General features: G+C 42.0%; 1 protein-coding gene and 1 long non-coding RNA gene across 5 annotated transcripts in view; one reads left to right on the top strand and one right to left on the bottom strand.

The window, feature by feature from the left end:
- Positions 1–23,125, bottom strand: part of LOC101803486 (glypican-5) — a 414,617-nt gene that overhangs the window by 9,110 nt on the left and 382,382 nt on the right. The window lies entirely within an intron of this gene.
- Positions 6,683–22,335, top strand: LOC119717683 (uncharacterized). The gene is made up of 3 exons (XR_005267713.2): positions 6,683–7,864; positions 14,453–14,653; positions 17,539–22,335. It is a non-coding gene; the product is annotated as an uncharacterized lncRNA (long non-coding RNA).

Genomic DNA, 23,125 nt, shown 5'->3' with positions numbered 1-23,125 from the left:
ATGCCCCAGTGAAATCCCTGTCAAGTTGTTGAGTTGCCAACAGTCAACTAACAGTAAACTCGCCAGTTCCTTTTTGCGTTACCTTAACTTTAAGGCAGCACGTGATTCCTGGACAACCTGGCAAGATAGGCTATGGACACAAAGAACCACAGGTGTGTCATGTGCCTTGTTCATTGACATGGACAAATAAAGTGGCTACAAAGAGAAAATGCTTTGAGTTTTGTTTCATAGTTTTTCCTAGCAAGTACAATGATTTTATTTGTTTTGTTTTTGAAGTATAGAATAATACTGATGTTTTTTTCTCTCTTTACAGATGCATTTTGGGGCAATTTGGGGCATCTTTTATATAAAGGGCTATATTCCTAAGAACGTAGCAGCGTTTCCGGGCAGAAACATGTATGTTTAAAATGAAGAAATGACTGATAAGGGTCACCAGTTATCTTGACATTCTGAGGTTACTTGCAAGTATTATTGCAATCATATTGTTATTGAACCCTTCAATAACATTGTGGGGAAAATCAGTGTTTCCTCTGATGATGGAATTATCTGTAACAGCATAACCCAGTGCTTGGCAAAAACAAACAAACAAACCAAAAAAAAAACAACACCAAAAACAACCACAACCAACCAACAAAAAAAAATCCCACAATCAACCAACCAAAAAAATTCTTACCTGGAAGAATTTAAAAATTAACAATAATTGTTCAGGTCCAAGCCTACAGGATATTGTGTGATACTAATGAATGCAATACACATACACACAGAAAGCAAATGGAGTAGGTTTGTAGTGTAAATTCAACAACAGTCTGAAAACTCTGAATCACAGAAGTAAGTTCCTGACAGAAACTGGAAAGACTGAAAGTATTCCAGAAACGTAAATGCAATCTGAGATCATTGTCTGCATGTCAGTACTTCTGACCAGCTATCAATAAACCCACTTGATAATAGAAATGAACTATTGTACTGAGAAAGCACGCGTTGTTCTTGCCAGTATAAACTGTAAAAGAAATGTAATGAATTTCTCCATTTTATCATAATATCAACATTAATTCTAGAGGAACCTGTGATTCCTAGACCTGATTCAAGGCTGACTGCAAAGAAAGGACACTGGCTGCCAAGGAATACAGTGGGAAAAGGACAGTCTGCTGCTGCACTCAAAATTCATTATGGCAAACTGCAGACATAGTTTCTCTTCATTTCCAACTTGCGATGGAGCTAACAGAAAGGAGGGGGAGAAGAGGCATGCTATAAATGTTTAGAAAATATCAGTATTCTGAGGACACTTAAAGAAAAATGGACAACCTTCAGATTGTCATTAAAGTAAATTAAGAATAAATCATGGAAATAGGTGTGTTCTGACACTGCCGAGACTCCTTTCCATCACTGTCATTCTCCTTTTCGACTGCGGTAAATGCACTATTTCTCTGCTGCCTCTTATATCATCCCAGCCTGCTGACTTCAGCTCTCTGGGGCCAGCTGATTAAATTAAGACCTCACTCAGGTAAATCTATTCCCCTCTTTCACTTGGCCATGTCCAGCATTGTAACTTGATTGGCCTCTATAAATCGGGCAGACTGAAATGTATTAATTCATTTATTTTCTTAATATTGACTTAACCAAAAATCTAAGGTAGGATTTAATGCTATCAGAGAGGTTGTTGGTTTTTAAAAGCTTTCCTCCCAGTGACTGCTTAATGCACTACATAACAAGTGTTAAATAATACATTAGAAAATTCTGCCTTTCTCCATGGGAAGGACTAAATTCTGAGATCTTTGACTTCACAGTGGAGTACTGGCCATGATGTTATTCATGGCCAATTCTAATTTAGGACTTAACTGTGCAAAACTGGTATTTTATTTCAAATGCTCTGTTTTCTCTCTTCTTAAAATAAATAAATAAAAGTAGCCTCAGTCTTAATTCAGTTCAAGATCTTTTTCAATCTTATATTTATTTTTTAACTGCAAATTTCAGCAGTGTAAAGATTTCATGTTTATTTTTCCAGTTTGCTGAGAGTTCCAGTTGCTTACTCACTCCAGGGTTTTGGCAGAGAGACTCAGAGTTAAATGAGTTTTTCTCTCAAATCTTTTTCTCAGAGTCAGGGATGGTTATATTCAGTCTATTACTGACATTCAAAAGGAAAAATAAATAAATAAATAGTGAAAATGCTTAAAAAAGAGTGTGAAGACTAGCATAGAAATGAAACTGCAGTCTCAACAAAGCAGACCCCAGATGTTCAATACACATGAATCAACCTCCAAATCATGACTTCATAAAACCAAGCAGAGCCCACAACTTCTGTTGACTACTGGTCTGTTCTAGTATGTACCTTCTGTGTTTTGATGCTATATGGTTTACAGCTAAAAGCTTTCTCCATTGCTAGAAATTTTCTTCCCATCATCATTCCTTCTTTCCTCTCCAGCAGTAGCGTAGTTTAAATCTTTGAAGACTTCAGCTAACCTCAGGCTGATGTACACTACAACCTTTGGATCTCGGTACACGATTATTCTACACCGTTACTTTTCTAATGTAATAGATTTATTATTTCAGTTTATAGTTATTATTGCATTCATTATGAAAAAAATAAATCTGTGATACACTAAATAGCAATGGTAATGCAGCCACTGTAGCAGCTACTGTGCTGTGCACTTAATCCAGGCTTCCAGTGTGAATACTCAAATCCTGCCAGAAGGGTTACTCAGTGAAGGCAGCTGACTGCCCGAGCATCCTTTGTGAACAGCCGTTTGGGACTCTTGCCAAGGACTAGGTCTGTTGGGGTCATGGAAGATGCCCTGAGTCCCCTTAGGCACCATGGCTCCTGTAAGTGCAGAGAACAGCTCCCTGAGTTCAGAAGATCGAGTCCACTTCCTTAGCTGAACTTTCATACGTGTTGACTGCAGTTAAATTCACATCTTGACAACATAAACAAAGCACATAATGAAAATTACTTGACCTCGATGTTTAGAGCATTTAGGATTATCTTCACCTCAAAGATCTAACCGCAGATTGCTACCCAGTAATGCATGTGCCCCTTGGATGGCACTGATCTTCTCATAAATACTTATGTGGATCAATACCACTCCTCTGAGAGACTAGCCAGGATAAAAGGGAGAGTCAAACCTGTCACTGTTGTCTAATTTAGGAACACAAAACCTCCCCTGCAGTGAGGGCTGAGCATGCCTTTCCAAGGTGTTGGTGTGTCACACATTAAAGCACACCTTAATCTTAGCCAGTAATGACACAGGGGGAAAAAATGCATTTATTCTTTTTTTAGTTTATCAGGTTATCTGACACAAGTTCAAACCATATTGGCAGCCCAGATGTTAGTTACCTCTCCTTAGCGTAAACCTTCGGCAGTTTGCTGCTCTGGTTCTGGCAGAAGTTATCAAAGATGTAACTATTGATCGGTGCACTGGCATGCTATTGCTCTGTAATGAACAGCATCAGTAAGGTCTACTTAAATGTCTGTAGAGGTTTCCTATGGTCCTGCCAAGGGATGAAATTCATCTACTTAACAAAACATCCTTTTCCAGTTTTGCCCTTCTCTTGACCTGAGTTCTTTCTCTGTGATTGCAAACCATCAGTGTGACAAGGAACGTTCCCCTAAAAAATCTGCCAGCGCCACTGAACAACATCTCTGCTGGAGTGATGGGGAAATGTCAGGACTTCCTGGACAGGCCACCACTGACACCAGCACTGAGGAAGAGGAGACAAAGGTGGGAGGGAAGGGCAGCTGCATGGAGTGATCTCATGCAGGGGGAAGCCGGATTACCTTTTGGGAAGCTATGGATCATCACACCAGGCAAATGTATGAATCGTCACAAGTGTGCAACCCCAGTGAGGGTATTTGAGTAAACACAAAACAGATTTGCCAGACTAGTCCTGTAAATATTCTTCCTAGGCTTTCATGCAAACACTGTGCTTTGAAAAGCCTGAATGTCAGCATCTATGATGGCAAATTAATGCCCTGGTCTTGAACGTCTCATTAAGGTTGTAACGAGACTGACACCACAGGGCTGCAGTGGACTGGTCAGTCCCTGCATTTACTCTCCATGTTGTAGCTCAGTTGCTTGATAAGTTTCACTTCGATCATCGGCTTGGTTTTGGCTGACAGCTTTGGGAGAAAATTAAAGCAAGGTGCAACTCGGTGGAACAGGCTCTTAAATTACAGTAGATGCTGCAGTGTTATTATTAGCTTTTTATCACCTCTGGTAGCAAAAGCTGAAATTACTTTTACATATTCAAAGGAAGGAACACTGAAATTGCAAAACAATGCTGTCACCATGAAATGTAACAACAATTTCCAAATCATCTATTATCCTGACATTAAGACCAGCACTTACTATTTCCAGTTATAGCTGCAACAGCCACAGAAACAGACACTGTGGAAACAGGAACACGAGAACTCCCAATGTGTGATGAACTCACGACAACTCCCAAAATTTGGGGCCTGCCATTGCCCACTATATAGCATAAGTCGAGATTACAGGGATTAATCGACCTGTTCCATTTTAGTTATGCAATCTTTCTGTTTCTCTTTTTAGGGAGCATGTAACTGGAAGAGAAGTTGGCTTTGGGAGAGCAGTTATAAATCGGGGTTCAGACTGTCTATGTCCAGTTTTTAATTCTGCAGTAAGCTCAGTGCGATCTTTGGCAGATTACTTCCTCCTGAAGGAGGACAAGCGAACTACTTTATTTTGTACACACTGCATTCTGAATTTAAGTTCTTCAGGGTGAGAAGAACCACAGCCATTCTCCTCAAGAAATAACACTGGCTGGGATTTGCAGGAATTGCTGTTATAAAAAAAGTCAAATGTAACAAAGAAAAAAATGCAATAAAGAAAAGCCGGGAACAACTGCAAGACAATCTGAAATATCAGGTGCCTGGAAGCTACGCTTATATTGAATGACAACTCCTCCCCCCATTCCCAAACAATCTGTTGTCTATATACATTCAAATGCAAAATATAAATAAATATAAATGTATATAGAATTACACACGATCTCAGCTGTACTAGTGTAAGGAAACCTGTCACTGTATTTGTTTGGCTTTTGATATACAGCTGCCATAGCAAACCCTGCATGATTTTCATGAGCCACAATAAAATTCTATTAGTTCTGAGGGCTGAGAAGTAAACCCACACGTATAACCGCCTCAGACCCTGCAATGGTAAATGTCAAAATAAAACAATCCATCTTTTCCTTGGGAAGAAATAATCTAACCTAACAAACCTTCTGTGATTCAGCAATAGTTCCATTAATCAGTCAGTCACTCGCTAGGAAAGCTTTCGTCATTTTGTTTATATTAATACAGGACTGATTCAAATTCAGACAAGCTGAAAGTATAGGCTTAAAACATGCCAAACATCTTTTACATTTCCTGGAAACATCTGTTTTTAGTCTAGTCCTAGGCACATGTTTGTGGTTGTATGTTTAAGCTTGTTTAGTTTGCCAGATACCTCGTACATACTGCGGCACAGCTGACATGATATCCTGAAACACAGCATGGAAGTATCTGTAAAACATGATGTTCCCAGTAAATCTGTTGAACTTTTGTTGTAACTTTCTTGTAATGAAAGAAACAACTAAAAAGCTCTGTGACAGCCTCCTGCCATCGCTGTATGGTGCAATTAATTAGTTAAGTTTAGAAATTCTGTACATGCCTCACTGGTAATATCCAGAAGACTGAGAGCGATCCTGACACTGCATGCCTCACATGCTCAAACCTCCTATTAAACTTAATGGGAGTTTGGGGGGATGAGAGGAATGCAGGATTGACCTTTATGGTTAAAGATGAATGTGTGCTCTAGACTTCAAAGATTAGGTACCCCTGCCAGTCTGGAGTGTGCAAGTGATCAGCACGCCAAGTGCCGAAGGCATCTGCTAAATATCACACCACAGCTCAAAGCTGTGTAATTAAGAAAAATATAAACTGGCTCAAGGAAGAAAAATATTAGTAATAATTGAAAATGCTTTGGCTGTTGCTTTTGTCCTGATGATCTCATTAGTTTTGGTTACAGAAACAGTTCTCACACTGGCTGACGTGGGGCATGCTTTGTTTGTGTTCTCATTCTACCCACATCTTTCCCAGTTAACTTTTATTGCTCAACACAAAGGTCAAATCGAAAGCTTAATTAACTTGTGTATGGGGAAACTATAAACTTATTTTAGAAGGGAGTACAAAAACATTTAAGGCCATCCCATCTCCTCTCCCCCAGACACTCCTCATTTTCTTGGGAAGAACAAGAGCATGTGTTGTTGGCATCCTTTCCCTTAAGGGGAAACTGCACCTTTTCTTGCTTGAAAATTTACATGTTACGAATATCCAGCCTTTTCATAAGCTGATAATTGTATTTCCAATTGACATTTATAACCAGGATTTTAATTTAGCTTTGCAGCTCTAAGCAGACAAAGCTCCATTTTATAACAAGGCTGGATATCATCTTATGCTAGCAGCAGTGTAAGCTTCAACTTACAGCGAGGATCTGAACTTCATCTGCTTAACTTTAAACAAAGGTTGTACCACCAAAATAAATGCTATTACCCACCTGTTTGAAATTAGGCATGTGTCTCAGCCCTGAGGCCTAAAATTGAACAGCAATTTCTCTCTCATCTGAAAAAACTCACACATCATACAAGCAAACTTTACAGTTTTTCCATGGCAAAGATGAGGAGAGAGTCAAACAGCTCGAGAGGATGGTCAGGTCTGAGTACGCTACAACCTGTAGGCCAGCAACGCCAGTCCACAAAAGGCCTAAGCCTGTGTGTGACAATTTGGCTGCCAGTGAGATTTGCGATTCATGAGATGAAAGCTCCTGTTCAGCCACTGTCTCGTCCTGGGGGCACAATTCCCTGGATGCTTCAGTTTCCATCTCCAAAAGCCCTGGGACATTAAGATTTCTGCAGCTGTCCATGTGGGCAGGCCCTGGGGAGCTGTGAGCCCCGTGGTCCTGTGCCAGAGTTGGAGGAAGGCCTGCAGTGCTCCGCTCCTCTGCCAGGCCCTGTCAGCGGGGGCTCACACCAGAGGCTAAGAGAGCAGACATCTGCCAACAAGGGCACCAGTTAACCATGATGACAGAAGGTAGCAAGGCTCAGATCCTTCCTGTGGCTGGTTGATGAGGGGTGCTTGAACACAGGTCTTTCATGCCTTATCCCGTCACCTTTGAGACAGGTGTCTCCAAGTGCAGCAGGCTCTGCTACATGTTCTGAGCACTTGGGTCTAACCAGAGAGCAAACTGGACTGACATACACTGGAAAGAGCTACTCAAATTAACACTTAATATTGGTACTCAAGACAGCAAAAACAGAAGAGATGATAGAAACTGCTCCATGCTGCTTAGTGAGGTCCATGCCTCCCTCCACAAGATGCCAAGAGGGCAGAGAGATGGGCCGCTATCTGTTTAGGCCACAACGCTCTCCCATTTTAGAATAAGCAAATGTCATATCTGTAAGGCATGGGGAGAGGAAAAAAAATGACAGAAGAGTTCCCCACCCACCAAAGAGCTCAGTGACTCAAGGCATGGCCCTTTTAACTCACAGCTGCCTCTGAGAGGCAGAATGGACTCAACACACACATTTCAAGCAGCCTGACTAAATCCCTGAATACAATAACCACAAACAAGGCATCAACTTCCAGCATGGCAGTCATGAAAAACCAACCACAAATATTTCTAAAAGACATCTGAAAGGTTCTTCTCTCCCTGCAAACGCAATGCTGCTATCGTTCCTCACTCTTTAAAAGCCAGTGAAAAATTTCCAGTTATTTCCATTGTTACTTCCATTGCTCCCTAAACACTTGGACAGACGTGATTCCTGCCACAAGATTTTTAAATCACTGGAACCCCATTTCCTTCATACTAATGACAGTGTAAGTAATGATTTCAAATGTTTTCTGTATGTCTGTTTTTTTTTTTTTTTTAGCAACTTTATACTAACAATCTTTTTAGGAGGTTCTGATAGGATATAATTATAATTGATGTTTAATTACACGATAAACACTGAAATCATATCAATCCATGTATCATCTGATTTCTCTTAACGTGGATGACAAAAAAGATTAGCTGTAATGCCAATGGATAGTTCTGGTCCTTAAATACATCAGTAGGAAACATTTGTTTTTTGAATCTTGCCAGACTTTCATTTCAGTGAGAATTGAAACAGAAAGAAACTGTGACATGATATTATCCCGGATTAATCATTTTAGACCTAATATCAAGAGCAGTAAAGGAAAACATCACAGCATTCGACTAGCTTTGGCTCTAGTATGGGAAGTTTAAATTAGTCATTTCTCCTGCTCTAATTTGGCAAATATTCAGCATGCATATCCTCTATTTCACATTGCTAGGTTTATCCGGCCAACCAGAACCCCAGCTCTATCACAGCCGACAGTTATTGACAGAGAGGATGATTAGAGCCATCACTCTACTGAATATCTGTAGCAAGAAGAACATGTTTCATGGAAAAAATACTGAGCGGCTTAAAAGCATTATCTTACTAATAGCATGCAGTGAAACTGATGAACCCTTATCGCATTCAGCAGGATGAAGAATACCCAAATCAACACAAATGTAAGGGAGATACACAACTGAGCTTAAAAAAAATAAACTTTTCTAATAAAATGTCTTACAAAATGAAATAGAGTCCATTAGCATATGCAGAAGACTATGCTTAGTCTGTGTTCAGGCTGTGCAGCAAATTAAAGGAAGGAAATTCCTGTCCAGGGCAGGCAATAATTTCATTCCCAAATTCTGTCCTGATTTAATGGGAGACATCTACATCAAAGCTACCAGGAATGAGTTTAGCTCAGTCCACTGTGGCATATGATAGACTGAGGGCTATAAATCTTCCTCCTTTTTCAGAGAAACAGCATTGCTAAACTTTACATTGGTCAGCAGTGATTACCTGCTTCTCCTATTTAGCCATGTGGAAAAATCACTTCTGGCCATAATCCCACACATCTGCCAACAACTCCTTAAGATATTAATTCCAACACAAGAATAAAAAAAATAAATAATAAAACCACTATTTTGAGAGTGATGAATATTGCATTGGGACTCAAACGCCTGCAGCTTTCAACTGTCTTCTTTAGACAGATGGGCTTAAGCTTGACTGCCCGGGGGGGACTAGTGAGAATGTCATTGTGGTTGCCAAAGCCCTTCTCCTGGCACCTGCAGCACCTCTCCAGTGGATTGTGCCCAGGTGCTGAGGGTGGTAATGAGAAAACATATCAGTTTTTAAGCAGGAAGAATTTAGACAGCATGAAAGCACCACTGTCTTGCTGTAAGCTTGTGGAGTGTGATGGTAGACTCCAGGAGATGGAACGAACTGTCCTATCTAGGTCAGCTAAGGCTCTAAATATCCTAAGTACATCAAAGACCACCTCCACTTGCTTCTATGCACAGAACTGGCATGGATATAAGCAAAACGCTTCTTAGGTGACTGAGCATGTAGCTTGTGCGTGCTTCTACCCAGACAAAGAAGCTGTGACAGGCACTCAGTCTTGAGATGTATCGGTTACTGACAATTTCTTTGTGTTGTAAGAGCTCCAATTAAGGGAAAAACCCACTAGAACGTCATGAGAGCTGACACCACGTGCTGCAATGGATCTGTTGGCACTGCTGTGGTCTATTATGCAAATATGCATTAGTGGACTTTGTAAAACAAATTATGTAAATGTCCATTTAGAGCCTCTTCAAAATGCAGATTACTTGCCTGATGTTTGGGGGCAATTAACGTTTCTGTTGTGAACCTGCACTCAGGGGCTGCTATGTTACAGCCTGTGGATGTCAAGGCCTACTAGCAAAGTGTATTCTGCATGCAGATTCAACCTTAGTGTGAGAGCCTTGGGCTGTAAAAGTCGACTGTGTCATGATCTACTTAAGCAGCATATCATTGACACCACAGGCTTTCAGAAACCCTTCAATTTGCAGCATTCTGAAAGATCTGATTCAGGTATGCATATGTTCATTTGGGATTATGAAGGGGCTTCCTGTTTAATTAAGACTTTATATTTTTAATTGATACATGTCAAAATGTGCATATGTCTACACGTGCAATGTCATTTATTCTCCTGTGGGGAAAGGGTGCGTCTCTTCAATGCTGTTCTTGTCCCTTGGTCAGGCAGGAACCAAAGCCAAAACATAAAGAGCACCAACAGGACTTTGGGCTTGACTAGGTGCTCAGGCCACACGCTTGACACACTAGGTAGAGGTCGATTCCTCACAGTGCTCAGCATGCACTGAGAAGGCTGGTCTCCCACCTAGGAATTAAATCAAACAGCTAAGATTTTTCTGAGCATACTAAGCATCTTGGATTGCTCTGTAGGCTCATCCTGGGCTTCTGAGATTGTACAAAAATCCAGGCCAAGCAATATTTACTTTGCAAGAAAACACGGACTATCTTCCCGGGTAAGGAATTTTCAGAACTGGGATATGAGTAGTGAACTCAGCATTTGTTGGACTTCCTTAAATTCTTGTTTAACTTGAGTTGAGATGGGTGAAATTAACCTTTATACCTCAGCAGCAATCTTCGTGTTTGAAGCAATTGAATCAAAGTAGCTTACCAAGGGCATCTTTCTACTTTATAACTTCAAAGAACATTTATTCAGCGACAGCGTATGAGGATCACATAATTGGAGCCAGCTGATGGAGAAAGGGCTGCATACTGAGCTAGCTGGGGAAAAAGAGACCTAATTTAAGGGTAGGCTAGAGATCTGAAGCAAAGTTCATAAAGACTGGTGTGTTACAAAGAAGAGGTAATAGCTTCCCAGACTGGCAGAGACAGTGCAGTATGAATGGAGGTGTCTTTCTAATCACTGTTGGCTGAGTGCTGTTCTCTCAGCAATGAACTAGTTCCTATATAAAACACAAGGAGCTCAGGACACATTTGCAACCACTCTAATTTCTTTACTAACCTGTTGAGGCACTTCAGAACATTGACAAAAATTTCCATGGATGTATAGTATCTAAGCACCACAGGGTCATGATCTTGACTGAGGTATTCATGAACTGTTGTCAAATCAAGAGCTAAGTGAATCAAACATGGGAAGACAAATACCTTGATAATTAGAGGACAGTAAAGAACAACAATGGGCAATTTAAATTTAATTGAAACCTAACATTTACTGGTATCTGGAACATAGAATCACAGAATCATAGAATCACGAAGGTTGGGAAAGCCCTCCGAAATCCTCTGGTCCAACCATTCCCCTACCACTAATGTCACCCACCAAACCCTGTCCCTAAGCACCAGGTCCACCCTTTCCTTGAACAGCCCCAGGAACGGTGACTCCACCACCTCCCTGGGCAACCTGTTCCAACGCCTGACTGCTCTTTCTGAGCAGAAATGTCTCATTTCCAACCTGAACCTCCCCAACTTGAGGCCATTCCCTCTAGTCCTATCACTAGTTACCTGTAAGAACAGTTACAAAGCTACCAGCTATTTAGTAAGGCTGCGATCAAACATTAAAGTGGAAGCTCTATAGATCTGTAGCCATCTAGTTACAGATTTAGGTTAAAAACGTTCAAAATAATTATAAAAGCAAGACAGAAGGACTACTCATTTTACTCAACCGTGTTCAAATGATATGCACTGGGATTTGCACCCAACAATATCGTTCTATCACTGGCTTGGTACACTTAAGCAATGGTGACTAAAGACATCTTAAAAGCTTCAAAGAAGTCAAGACAGGCTGTTTAACAGGAAATGTAACTACTCCTGTGATATGTCACCAAGCCACAAGAACCTGTAAGTTCTGACACAGCTATTCGGTAGAGCAGAAGATACTGTGAGATGAGAGCTGGCAACAGCCAAAGTATTCACTTCCAACCCTGGCTTAGGAGAAGAAAATACAGGATGGACAACCTCGCATCTGTTTCTCTGCAACAAGTTGTTGCACCGCCCTGAAAATCAAGAGGAAATTTAGCTTTGCCATTAATAGTAAATGAAAAAAATGCTGTGGAGTGACACTGCTTTCCAGTGCAACACTAAAAACAGTTTTCTGTAAAATAGCAACGGGTGTCCTGTTTGTTTAAGGATTACCAAAGTATTGTCCCTTAAGAGAAAAAAGTCCCTTATACAGGAGCTGATGCTGAATCTTTCTCCTGCATTTCTACCAGCTTCCACTACAAAAGCAGAATTAAGTTTATTTATTTTACTTGCAAATGTATAGTTCTTACATCAAGGTGAGTTTGAAACTGGATAGGGAGAAGTGCCTGACGCTTGGACTTCATTTATTACTGTCCAGTTATATGGGGAGGGTTTTCACTAATAGCTTTTGCTTTAAACTGAGCATCTGAAAAAGTGTTTTACCAAACTTTCTCCAGCTGGTGAATCAGAGCATAGCAGTGGACACGCAGGCAGGAGAAGAGGAGGCAGAAGGCCACACATGGCTCATCCAGGAGTACACTGTTTAGTCAGACAGGAAAAGCAGAGGTACAGGATAGTGGGAATGGGACACACGGTGACATCCAAGAGATGAAAACCTCCTTTTGCACTGAAATTGGCAGGGATGTAAAGGGCCACCAGAAGGGTTCATCAGCAGTGAAAGGGAGACTAAGAAAAACACATTCCCACTGATAAATGAAATCAGGTGCACAGAAAAGGCAGCAGTGTTAGGAACCTCCTCTTGTGAGGCTTTACTCACAGGATCATTGTTCAGGTTCCTGTGACTGAGTCTGGGGAAATGAAGTGTTACCCACGAAAGAAGAAAATCAAGGTAGGGAGTGTGTGTTGGGGCTGGGATGAGGACCAGTATTAAAGCTGCACAGATAGCTCTGTGGGACGCTTCAAAAACTCCATCACTGAAGGTATTAAAAACCAATCTAGACACATTGGAATGGTTTTGGTAGAGCTGACTCTGGCTTGGAGCACATATGCACGCTAGATAAGCTTTTTCATCTGTTTTCAATCTTCTGATGATCTATTCATTTTGATGAATCTATTCCATGTGAAAAGCAAATGAAAATGAATTATTTGATCAGTTTGTGACTAAATTTGCAACTATCTATAAAAACTGAGGGTGAACATCTTGTAAAAGGAATATACATTGGCAGCTATTGCTGACGAAGTGCTATCAATAGGCATTAAAGCTGCAAATGGCAAGGTGTTGGCAAAGTGAGAGGAATTGCTGCAGAAAGTAAAAAGCCAATCTGTATGATGAACGGAGTGTACATAAAGTAGAGCAAATTACCAGACACACAGACATGAAGAGTACAGAGGCATGGGAGCTGATTAAGAAGTCCTTGTGAAGAAATCTTGAAGGCTGGCCAGTTCCTCCTAATTCTCTGGCATCCGTTCCAGCCGCTCAGCTAGTGAAAAGAGCACTGTCTGTGATGTGAGCACACACGTGGTCATGTATTACAGGGAGACGATGGATGTGCAATACCGCTGCAAATGGCTGCTTGGGACTGCCAGCCCCCTTTAAGAACAATCCTGCTTTTCAAAGCCTCAGTCATCTTGGGTATATGCCAAGGAGGGAGACTCGAAAGGCCCAGCTCCTGAATTCCTGAGCAAGGAATAAGCTGGGTGTGTGGCTGGATGCGCTGTGTGGCACTGGCACCTCAAGTGTGTGACACTTGGAGGCTCTGCTGCTGGGGTTCTCATTTCTGAGCACCTTTATCCCATACAGCTGTAACCTGAAAGAGATGGGATAGCCACAAGCCCTCACAAAACCACGGATTGCTGTTTTCCTTAAAATCAGAAGCCAATTTTTATTTTTCTCTTTCGGAGTTTTCTTAAGACGTTTCTTTTCCCATTTCTTTCTAATTAATTACAATGTCCTTCAATCCTCTAACTAGAGAAAAAAATAAATTACTTTCTGCACAAGAATGCGTGTTATGGACCTGTGGTAGTTCAAATACTAGAAATCTGCAGCAGCTAAGCAGTCTCAGTATTTTTTCCCCATTGAAGAGAAAATATGAACCATTTCAGCTTTTTCTTCAATACTGTTAATAATAGCTTGTGCTAAGGAAATATTGTTGGGATTGGGATGAATTTGATAAAACTGAGAGCTGAGTTTTACTTGATGCCATAAAGTAATCATCTAAGCTCAGAGTTTGTACTGGGAGTGTATCCTCTGTTTTACCTGCTATCCAGAAAAATTTCAAGGCTAAAAATCATGACCACAACCAAAAGTCTGATTTACATGCCCATTGTTTCTTTAATTCTTCCCTTTTATGAGATAGTCTGCTGTAAATGAGTGCAGAGAAGGTAGGGATAGCCTGGTAAAAATTCATTATCAACTTTTTGTCCCCCGATTGCAGACAGGACTGCTTTAATTGGGGATTCTGGAAGCTGCAGCATTGAAAATAAGGCATACATGAGGTTTGGACTGTTTAACTTTTATCAGCTTACCTTCTTCACGGGTCTACAGTTGAAATAATAGGAAATGGACAATTGCAAACATTAGCCAAATGCTTTTCCAAGGGAGCATCTAAGTAAGTTGTCTTATTTTCAGATAAAATGTGCATCTAACTAACTCCCACTGAAATCAAGACCTTGAAACACCATCTTGGAGCAAATCCAACTGCAGTGCTATAGCAGGACCACAGCCATGCAGGACCACAGCTATTCAGCATTCCCTACAGTGCACTGCCAAAGCGAGGGTGTGTTGCAGCAGCTGACACAGAGATGACTGACCACAGCTCATTTTAGCAAGGTCAGTATCTGCGACAGTTTTTCTTGAGTGCATCCAAGGGAGAAACCATCACATCCCCACAACACATCACGGTAGCTGCCAGAGTACCAACAAGACCCCAGCAGTGGCACTCAGATACTGATTTAAGCAGCAATGTTTTTGCTTGTCGTGCGTGGAGTGGGCTAAGAAAGGGAGATTGTGAAAGACAGTGGAGAGATGGCATCAGGATGGGAAGAGAATACAAAGCTGCTTTCCACAGTATGACCTATATTTTGGTCTTGATTGGCACAACACACAGTTTCATTTTTATTTAAAAAAAAAATAAAAATCTGGCTCTTGGAATGGAAAGCACACTGCATATGCAGCCATGGGGCCCCTTCGCACTTCTTTGCACCACACGTAGTTACGTCTGCCAAATTGATGAGGAACACTGCTTACTGCTGTAGGTGCAAGAAAATTGCATCTGGCCTTGCAGAGCTCTGAATGACTACCTTAAGTTCAAGGCACTCGTGAAGCAAGTCTGAGTATTTTTTTTCTGCATTTCCACTATTAAAAGCTTCCCTTTGGTTTAGATAGCAACATACACTGGGGAAACCACACCTTTAGTACTACACAGTGCGCTCAGCCCAGCACAGTACTGCTCTGCAGTGCCAGTGGGATGGCGCAGCAAGAGCATGTACCCCAGCAAAGCAGGGAGACAGAAAACCAGCAGACAGACTAGCTGATACACCAACATTTCCAGGTATAAGTCCCTTTTAAATCAGGTGGTACCATGCTCTTATTTAGCCTTTGAGCCCATACAATTACAAACACACTTTTTCAATAGCTCTGAAGCTGTGCTGCTACTGCATTATGTAATTTCTAAAAGATCTGCCTGTAAAACATGATGGAAAAATGAATGCTACAAGATGCAAACAAGACCCTGCCTCCCTCCCAGAAACACTACATCCTTTAAATCCTAGAATTTTTTAGTGGCTAAAGTTATACTTCAGTTGAATTCCCAGTGTTTGGGTAAATTTATGATACAGCAGACAAGTAATTTATTTTCTTATTTGTAATGAGCCTTATAACTTCTGCTTTACTACAGATGTCAGATTCTATACTATATTCTATCATTTGCCAGTGAAAGCTTTTCTTAAGAGTTAAGACATTCAGATGAATCACGTTTTCTTTGCATCTTTTTTACATGAAAGGTTTCCTTGTCTCTGTAATTCCCACTTCCCACCCTCCAGTTTCTGTTGCTTTCGCTGTACAGAGCTAGACTGTGATATTTATTCCCTTACTCAACAATGAATAGTACAACGTATCAGTGAAAGCCCTTCTGAAGTCAGTGAGACAGTTTATGGGGTATGGTCCTACTCACTGTGAGCAGAAGTGTTTCAGCCTGGCCCGAAGAAAAATGCAAGATGACGTAAGTTGAAATGAATACGGTTACTCACCACTATAATATACATGTTAAATGGAAAAGACCTGGGCAGATAGAATACCATTTAATTAGCTGCCAAATATTTTGCCCCCCTAAAGCAGGTATTGAAGGATCATGGGAACACTTAAATCAAAGCATTGCTGTCTTGACACTAATTCCATAAAAATGAATGGCAGACGTAACATTTTACATTTCGAAAATGCCCTTCATTCCAGAGTCCTAACAGATGTTACAAACAGGGAATGTGGCAGCATTCCTACAAGCATTATTCCCATTTTTCAGATCGGATAACTGAGACATGAAGAGGCTAAAATGCTCTAGGTGGTTGTCACCGAGGAAACCTGCAATTACACTGTGTGTCAGCAATATATCTGCATCCTTCTGTCACAAAACTGATGTAGGCAGATGTCATTCTAAATCCAGACATTTACTAAAAACTAATTTAGCTTATCTCCAAATTAACACATATTGCATAAATAATATTATGCTGGTTTTCAAGTTTGTAGCTCACATGCAGGCTTGTGATTCTTAGCCCACAATTTTTACCAAGAAATTGTCTTTGTTCTCTTTCTATATCTCTAAGGACAAATGAGTCCTGATCTAATGCTGGGGCACCTGGATTACACAAAACCTGGAGTATGTAGGGCATGAAGAATTGTTTATTGTATTTACCTAGAGGGTGCCAAAACTGAATGGCTGATCTGGCTAAGAACAGGATGGGCATTAAAACCAGAAACTGCAGAATACACTGTTGAATGACATTACGTTTCTTAAAAGAAAAAAATAAGAACAATCAGATGTGATGGTAGAAGTATGTAACTGTTTCTGCCAATGTGAGGTGCAGTAAATTACAAGTAGGAAGTATCAAAAGCAGTGTTACACCTGGGAAAACTTTCAGCAAACAGGCATTAAATAGTGTAAGATAAAATAGCCTTCCTCAAATTATGCAGCTTCCTAGAAGTTTCACATCTGATGTGATAGAGGTTACAGGGAAACTCTGATGAGATCAGTATTTTGTGTGGGTGTGGTGCTGGTGGTTTTTTAATACTTCCTACAATAGAAATAAATGGTACCGGGTTCCTGAAGCACTTCTTGACAGGCTTACTGCAGACAGCTATTATTCAATTCAGAAATTCTCACCTTCTATGGGAAATCACAAAGCCAACTAACTTTCGTCTAAGAAGTGAAGTTACCCAATGACAACATATGCCTCAGCATCTGGAGATTACCATGCAACATATGCAACAAATGTGGTCTGCAAAGACAGAGCGAGACAGTAACTTGTTATGGCCTGCCTACTGTATTGTTAGATTATTATCATCTAAATATACTGAATGCTTGCGTTCACATAACTTTATGCCTGACCAAGTATACAATGCAATTAACATTTTAAAGCCATTTGGCACATGTCTAATCTTATTGCTGTCTTTGTATTTTCCCTATTCCCTTATTTACAGATATTCATTTCTTTTTGCTCTAGGCCTATGCTGAGCTATCACGTACATCTCTCAGGGCAGAAATGAAGGGTGAGGTAAACTCGGTTACAAATACCACCAAGAAATGCAAACATCATCCATAACCTCTTATCGTGGGAACGGAAAGATTTGGACCTAACACTCTCCAAAGGGCTCTGTGTTCAGTGGCTATAAAACGTTCAGGACGTCTCACACACTGGACGAGGCCAGAAGTAAATGTGAGCCTCTCAGTGAGATGCTCTGGTTAGTGTGGTACAGGGTAAAGGAAGACCTGAAGACAGAAGATTCCCTCTTGCTCAGAGCAGCAGGGGTGCTTTGATTGCAGCAACAGGCTAGTGGCAGTGCTGACATCTGTACAGCTAAAACAGGCAGTAAGGGCTTCTCCTGCTACAGCATGTGGCACAGAGCAGTCTAGCCATCAACCTTCATCTTCCCTTCTCTCCCACTCTCGTCACTGGCCAGCTCCTTGCTTTCTGTGTGCATGCAGTCCCGGAGGGCAGAAAACACCCATGGCCCTGCATTTCGGAAAAGAAATTGAATATTCTTCCTATGCCTTCCCTAAGCAATTTGCTTTTTCTTTCAACATCTCTGCTTTTATGCACATCCCAATTGCTTCCCATATTCAGAACTGTTATTCCTGTTTGCATCAAACATTTTTGGGTGCCCCATGTGCTAAAAGAACAGCTCAAGTTCTGTCACAGGTAGGACAGCCTGGTCGATGTCCGCTCCGTATGGAAGTGAACAGGGTGGGCTTCTGCAGGTACGTGTGCCACAGGAGGGACTGCCGTAATGCGTTACATGGCAGTAACTGGCTGGTAGAAGTGAAGGAATTCATTTGTACACTTCTAAACGCAGCATTAGGAATGTGCAGTAGCATGCAGAGCAGTCATTTCAATTTTACTTATGTACCTCTTGTAAAAATAATCATTTATGGTCATTATAAATCTGCTCTAACATAAATCAAATGAAGAAATCAGTGTATTATTGCTGTTGGCTTTGGTTTAGTTTCTCTGGAAACTGTGAGTGTTAGCACTGTCAGTAATCAGCGTTGTCAGCCACCCCAAAAAGGGCATTAAAGAGAGGTGGCTGACAACGATGCTCAGTGCTTACAATGACCAGTTGATTGTCCCTCTACGTGCAGGAGGCAGAAACAGAGGTGGCAAAGGATGCTGCCCGCAGGGTTGTTCACAAAGGTCTGTGTGGGCACACGACCTTGTGAGGCCGGCTGCTGCCGGGAGGCAAGGCTGGTGGCCTGGCCTCCATCCCCTCCCACCCAGCTGACATGAGCCAGGGAGGTGCCTGGGCTGTGCCCTGTTCCTCCTGCAGCACGGTGGCGGCTCTGTGCCCCCTTCTGTGCCTGATGAAAGCTCTCAAGCCTCAAGAATTCAGCTGCCAGGCAAAGAAGAAACAAACGCACTTTGTGGCAAACAGTGGTTGGGCCAAGCCACAACAAAGGCACCAAGTTGGATGGCCACATGCTGTACGGAAACACCAGAAGCTTTTTCTCCATTACAAACCCAAGGAATTGCATAAGTTCATGTGGTACCTGGCCCTATCCTCTGATAACCCCCTGCTTATTTCCTCACAGGCAGCTGGGAATGGAAAGAGCTCTTCATCTTGGTCACACAGTGGGGCAAGCCAAAGGGAGGGGACCAATGCTTAAACCGAAAGAGAGAAAAAGCTTTTGATGAAGAAAAGCTTTCCCTAAACATTTCTGACATCTCAGGATATGAATTACTCTCGTTTATACTGGAGAAACAGCTAGAATAATCTGGGGAGAAAAAATGACCTCTGACTTGCTCAAAGTTAACAGCATTATTGAGAGGAAAGCTGAAGGTATTTTTTGTTTGTACCCAGCAACTGTGCTATGCAGTTTGATGGGGATCATATCTTGTCACGAATGAGCACAAAAAAAGAGCACAGAGGAGCCCAGTCCTTAAACAGAACCTCAAAATCCCCCAAAGAGTTTTGAAATCATTTTTTTTCCCCTCTTGAACTCGTCACTCTATTTGCTCAAAAGATTCCTTGTGGGGAAATAACCCTTCAGAACCCTCCAGTAGAAACCTTCACTGCATTTCATTCTTCTTGAAAGACAACCTGTAGTGCCAAGGAGGAAAAGATTGGAGACCACGGAGAGAAGCACACATACCAAAACATAGGACAGCAACCCCATCCTATGCCCGGCAACTTGTCCCCAGACAAACCTGAGTGGGTTGCAGTTTTCTGTGGGAATGTGCCACCAGGCTGCCAGGTCTGCTTTTAGCCTTCACCTACTCACAAACAGCCAAATGACTGAAAGTACAGGGTGCAAAATAAAAATAAACCAACCACATTTAGACCCTCTGCTGCTATCTGCTTATCCGCCTCTGTCAGTGATACAATTCACATCTGAAACACATTTTTTTTTATGTTCTGGTTCAAAGTGGAAAAAAGATGTAAAAGCAAACAGAGTACCTCTCATTTTTATCATCCCTAAGAAAGTGTGTCACAAGATACTGAAATTCTCTTTATTCCTTATACAACATTTTGCACAGTGCTGTTTCCTGCTCAGCACCTTGCTCAAAATGAATACAGGCAAGTATTTGCTCTCATAATTACCTTCTGATAGCAGGGATTATATCCTGCCTTGAATCTGCCATCTCCCTCTAGAGCAAACTTGGCTGGATGAGTAGCGTTCATTAGAAATTAACTTATTAGTATTTTGACTTGACATCAATTGTTTCCTCGCTGGTAGTTCAAATACAAATTTTTAATTAGAAGGATAGGATAACTCACACTGGCATTTGCAATAATAGTGTCACCAAACCTCAGACGTTATGGGGCTGTGATGGGACAGTGGCAGAACCGATGCACACGTGGCCAGCTGCTGCTGAATGTAGCGGCGCTCGCTTGATCCTGAGCAGGAACTGGCCCCTTGCACAACACCACGCTCTGGGGATGAAGGAGCTCATAGGGCTGCAGCCGCAGCTGACAAGCCTCACCGCTCCCTGCCTCATTCCTTGTTATTACTGCTACCATTTGACTGAAATTTCCCTTTACGGGAAAAGAGTCCGGTCTTCCCCTTCTCAAGTCTGTGGGCCCAGAGGCAATGGGAAAAGAAGTCCTGGAATTTGGGCAGCAGTGTCTGAGCAATGCCTTCTTCATCACTGTCTGGGAATTTCAGAAGAAGCCGAACCACAAAGGACCTTGTAGTGGACGCTGTGCAACAGGCAGCTCACGGAGAGGGCACCTCTGGGAGCAGGAAGCTACCGCCCAGCACGGCTGCACGACACGTGCCCAAACCGTAAACCTGCTGACACTTGAAATCTAAACACAGCATTGCCCCAAAAGGAATGGTCTCCCTAACAAGCATCTCCTCCTGCCAACTGCCCAAAGAGAATCAGCCCCACGTGTGGCCGGAGCTGCTTCAAACCAGCACTTAAGCACCTGAAGGCATGTTTCAGGGAACATTCCTCCACAAGCCCTTTCAGGAGGAGTGCACTGAGATAGGGATTTTGGTGGCCTGGATGGACCCCAGTATTGCGATCCAGGAATCATTTATTCTGCTTTACTAAATGATTACACAGGATCATTAACATAAAGTCAAAACTCTTCAAAATGACGTGGTGAACACTTCAAATGAGACTAGAGGAGCCCTGCTGCATCTCCCCGGCACCTGTTGGGACCCGCAGGTAGTTCTGCCTGTGGATGCAGGGCCAGGGGAAGCGCAGAGCCCAGCCAGAGGCAGCTCCCCAAGTCACAGACACAACCCAGCAGATCTCAGCTCCTCAATCCCATGGAAGGGGCAGGGAATTTACCTTCTTCAGAAGGTTGCAGAGATGATAAAATCCCTTTGTAACTGAGAGATGCACATATACTACAGCAGCATGTCTATAGTCCTGCAAGCATGTCCTACATCCTCTCCATGGCAAAGAGATTAATTCTGAGGAACCGGCACCGAAAGGTTTCTATGAGCAAATGACAGATCTGTTCCGTCTCGTCCTTCAGAAAATAAAACAGGAGACACTGGTGAAGTGTTCATCGCATCCCAATTTTTGATGGATGGACATGGAGGACAACTTCTGCATCTTTCTTGTCAGAAGTAATTCCAAACACGGGGAGATGTAAGGAGGGCTTCTTCAGCACCTGTGCCAAACTCGTCAGAGAAAATCCTATTTTCTAGCAACTTCATGAACTTCAAGAAAATGTGGAAAGTTTGGTATGCTACAACTTCTTTATTTATATATATGTGTGTGTATATATATATATATATATTATATATATATAGTTAGTTAGTCATATAGTATGCAGAAAAATGTCATTGCAGCATATTTAGTATATACAAGTAGACTTGCTAGCTGGGAAATCTTATCTATGGAATAATTACTAACTGAAAGAAAGTATTTGCCAATACACCAGAAATCCCATGAATTTCATTCTTTGTTGTAAATGACATCAAAGCAGTGATAAACTTGAATAAATGAACTGAGGCAACAGAAAATTCTTCCAAGATTTATATATTTCAGAGATTTGCTAATGCATTGAAAACAAGAAAATAAATTAAGGGTCACACCCGCACTGAAATCAAAGAGAACTCCACCACATATTTACAAATATTATGGGGAACATTCTTTTACTGAAGTTGTCCGAGAGTTTGATTTTATCTAAACCGCATTACTGAAGAAAGCATATTTTAATTAAAATCCTTACTGCACCAAACTCTTCAAGTCAATACTTACATCCTATTAATATCAAAGAGATGTACTTCAGTGCTTTCCCAAACAGAGAAGGGCTGCTGAATTTAGGATGTATCTGCAATGAATCAGCTTCCACTGGGTCCACTGAAGCCTCCTGACAGCCTGCCACAGCACTCGAGAGCCACTAGGACACAAGGAAGCCACCCACCTCTCGCTGCCCTGCTGGGGATGTCTCCACGCACAGCCACACCACCAGCAACTCAGCTTTGTCAGCTCACTGTGAGTCACCCAGCACACAACCACCACAGCAGCAGGCGCCCACTGTGACCTCCTACCTCCTCACGAGGAGACAAAGGGACAGACGGACTCTTCACGGCTGTCAAGGGTGAGAACGGCCTGTTGTGACACAAGTGACTCAGCCAGCTTTGTAGCGAGCACCACAGCAGCCATCTCGCGGCTCAGGCTTTCACTGCTGGCTTGGGCAGGCAGCTCCTCTGGGGAGACGGTTGCACTTCTGGATCTCTTGCACAGTGACAGCTATCAAGACTGCCTGGGAGGCAACGGGAAGGGCACTCAGCACCTGAAAGGCTATTTCAGCCTAGAGTCATGAGGGTGGGAATGAAAACAGGTGGCTCAATTTCTTGATGCAGATGAGACTCAGATATGTCTCTGCATGGGAGCTCGAAAAATGATCTAAGTCTAGGAAGATCATATAGGGTCACTGGCCATTAGCACCTGGCTTTCCTTCACTTGTTGGTATCACCAACACCAGCAGCAAAGTGATCTTCGTGGAAAGCCAGAGCAGCCTGCAGGTTGCTTGGAGCTCAGAATCACCCTCTGAGTGCTACAGACATACAAGTGAAAAGAAAATGCTTTACTTGGCAGCAGATGTTTACTTAGACCCAAGCAAAAACAA

This window comes from Anas platyrhynchos, chromosome 9 (assembly GCF_047663525.1).
Source record: "Anas platyrhynchos isolate ZD024472 breed Pekin duck chromosome 9, IASCAAS_PekinDuck_T2T, whole genome shotgun sequence".
Taxonomy (NCBI): Eukaryota; Metazoa; Chordata; class Aves; order Anseriformes; family Anatidae; genus Anas; species Anas platyrhynchos.
The sequence above is the reverse complement of the archived record's forward strand: the minus strand, read 5'-3'. Positions and strand labels throughout refer to the sequence as shown.